The following is a 3453-nucleotide window of genomic DNA, read 5'->3' as shown; positions in this document are numbered from 1 at the left end:
AGAGTAACTCTGATCCAGTTTTGCCTTGTCACATTTCATCCATAACCTTCAGCTTCCATTTGAATTTCCTTCACACCTGAGATGTCTAATGCAAAACAAGACAGCTCCTACTATGGAATACAAAATGATGGCAAACATTGTCCTGCAGCAATTGGTATTTCTAATCTGAGAAAATTTCTACTTGGCCAACAGCAATTCTGAATAGTTTCTGTTTAGCTATGTAATCTAAAAACCATTAATCAAAAAATCCCAGAAAGCAGCATTTGAACAGAACAAACTGAGTCTACTTCCTTTAACAATATCAGTTATTAATATTTGGTTTTACTTGCCTTAGCTGGCTATTTGCCTCTTCTAGGTTTTCAACTAACTGCTTTGTATTGTCTTCTTTTTTCTTACTATCCTAAATAAAGACCCTTGTGTCAGCAAAGAAATAAAATTCAAAGTGACTTCTTAAAAAATTCAAAGCCATCCAAAGCACACAGACCTGCCTTGTTCACAAGTGTAAATACACTTCCTTTCCAATTCAAACACAAAAAAAATTGCTCAGGTGCTCTACAGATCCAAGTCATGTTGCAGCTCATCATCTAATTTGTAAAACGGAGTCATTTGCCAAATTGAGTGTTGTTCTTTCAAGAAAGCTGGAAGTTTACAACTTGCCTCTTGTTGTTCTTGCAGCTTCTGGAGTTCTGCAGCCACAGCATTTTTCTCTTGTGCTGTTTGTTCTTTCTCTAGTGAAAGCTTACTGAGATACACTGTTAGCTGTTCATTCTTTAACCTAATTTAAAACAAATGGCCAAGAGGAATAAGAAGATGCATTTTGAAATCTCCTTTTAAATTAAAAATACCCATTATCAAGTGTTATTCCATGCTGAAAGAAGTCCAGGCCTTTATCTACAAATATAAGCTTTGCAGCAGAGTCAGAAAGATGTAAGAAGGTGACAGAAGAAGGAAAGAAAATCAGAGCCAACTTTTATATATATATAATGGTTAGTGAAGATTATGTATTTTAAAGCAAGATTAACAATGAATTCAGAAACTTTCTCTTCTTGTTAAATAAGTGAAAGAACAACTACATATGCCATAGAATACACATAAATAGAAAAGTGGAATTTAGAAATGTAAGTATATAATTAATGGCATATATGTGGTTCAAAATTTCCATTAGAAAACAATCATAGTTCATTTCACTGTGGATTAAAGCAACTTCTATATTACACCAAAACTAATGAAATATCCCATTTTCAAAATGGTCATACGCCTCTTGTTCAAGATCTGTTTTCAGAGTCACAAGCTGCTTTAAATAATCTTGTTCCTTCTTAGCTGTTCTTGTCAGCTGTGCTTTCAAACCATGGAATTCTTTCTGCAAAATGAAAAGGAAGAGTTTTGAGTTCCCATGTGCAAACTCCAACTGCTGGAGGTCATCAGACATGAACTCAGAGCACAAGGCTTTCAGAAGAACCCAACAACATCCATGCCATGGATTATCCAGATTGGATCTTTCCAGTCTCTGCTGGGATCTGGAAGTGGTGTGACAAAGTGAACTGTGACACCAGTGCTGTTCATGTCTGTCCTCTGCTGTGAGTTTCATTACCTGGGCTGCAAAATTCGGGTGGGACCCTGCTCTGGGTGCTGTTTCTTATGTATAAACTTGTATCCAAGTCATGATGTGCAACTTCACTATTTCTAAAAACATGTTACTATTGCCCTGCTTCAGACCTCCCTCATTTGGAGAGCATTTTCATTTCTCTCTCCACATTTCTCTGTCTCTGCAAATTTTGTACAGTAGCCTCAAGATTCTTCTTCAGTAAAAGTGCTCCAATTTTCCCATTTTAGAAAATGAGTGAAACTCAGTTCAGAACACTCAATGCACAGATTATAACAACAAGCAGACACAGTAAAATGCACACCTGATTTCACACTATCTTAACTTCAGCTGATATGGACTCTTGTTAGGCTTGTAAATATAAAATCATAATGAAAATAAACCTCTGTTAAGAGTGTATTTCATATAGCTTAGACTTCTGTGACAGAAAATGGGCCTGTGTCACAGCACAGCAGGGTTCACAGAGGCCAGAGCTAATTACCTTCCTGGAAGGAAGGAAAAATGGGAAAACTTTATATCCAGAGGGAGTGGCATTTGAATGGGCATGAACAAAGAAGGAAATAACCAAAAACCTTGAGAAGGAAAAACAAAAACATGGGAGACAAGAAAAACCAAAAGCACAGGACACAAGGAAAACAGAGGCAATGAAGAATTCTTCAAAGAAAACACTGAAATTGTGTGTGAGAAAGTTTAGTAGAAATGTTAAGGCAGACTAGATGGAGTTTACTTATGACATTTAAGATACTTACAAAACAAGAGGAATTTCATATGAAGAGCAAATGCCATGAGATTAATAAAATGAACATTTACCAGAGTTTCTGACAGCTCTTCAAGTTGCACTTCTTTATCACATTTCACTTTAGTCATCTCTTCTACAGCACATGGAATGTAAAATGAATGGAACATAAATGATTTTTCATATTTAGCAGGCAGTATAAAACATTTCCCCTTTTGCAATACCCAGTTCTCAAAACTTGCTGGATTAAGTTAAGAAACTGAAAAGCCAATTTATGACTTAATCTAAATGTAGACTTGAGAAAATGATTCAGACATTAGCAAATCTATATCTGAAGAGAAACTGAATATTTATCTTAAATAAAATTTAGAACCTATTATGTTTTCCACAAATATAGCTTCAAGTAAACCATGGACTGTAAGACTAGAGTATTCTCCAAGTATTGATGCACCTGCATTGTTCCAGAAAAAAAATCTGAACTGCTGAAGGTATCACATAGATATGCTGGGAAAGGAAACCACTTGTTACTAACTTCCAAATGGTTTCTATGTGCACATTCACAATTCTGGGATTTTTTGCAAGTTCTCAACAGCAAGGCAGAGCTCTTACTCTGGGGACTAAGGAGCACATCCCTAGAAACCACAGGATGTCAAATTGATGATATTTAAAGACAACCCCTGCCAGCATCATTGCACTTCCAGCATGGGGAGGGTCACAGAAACCTCCATGGGAGGGTTTTATCTCTGCTGCACAAGTCACTCCTGGCACCTGCAGTGCTGCTGCTCTGAGCTGCAAACCAAAATTACCTCCAGAGGAATTCATGCATGAATGGTCTGACTGTTGGAGCTGTGCACAGCACTGCCCTTTGGCTGCTGCCAGCACCAATGACCCCCAAAGAAAAAGGATCAGCTGAGTAAAAATAAATCCAGGCATTCCTGACAGCTACAGGTACTGTAAAATCATTTCTCCAGCTACTAGAGACAGTCCATTTCCAGAAAAGAGCAGAAAACATTTTTATTACTGCCCAGCTCATTTTCTGCCTTTCTACAAGCCTTACCCAGTTCAGCAGATTTATTCTGGAGCTCCGAGATAAGCAGCTTTGAATCATCTTCAG

This window comes from Melozone crissalis, unplaced genomic scaffold, assembly GCF_028551555.1.
Source record: "Melozone crissalis strain CALT ecotype California unplaced genomic scaffold, PUWL_Pcris_2 ptg000053l_1, whole genome shotgun sequence".
Classification (NCBI taxonomy): domain Eukaryota; kingdom Metazoa; phylum Chordata; class Aves; order Passeriformes; family Passerellidae; genus Melozone; species Melozone crissalis.
Note: the sequence above shows the minus strand (reverse complement) of the source record.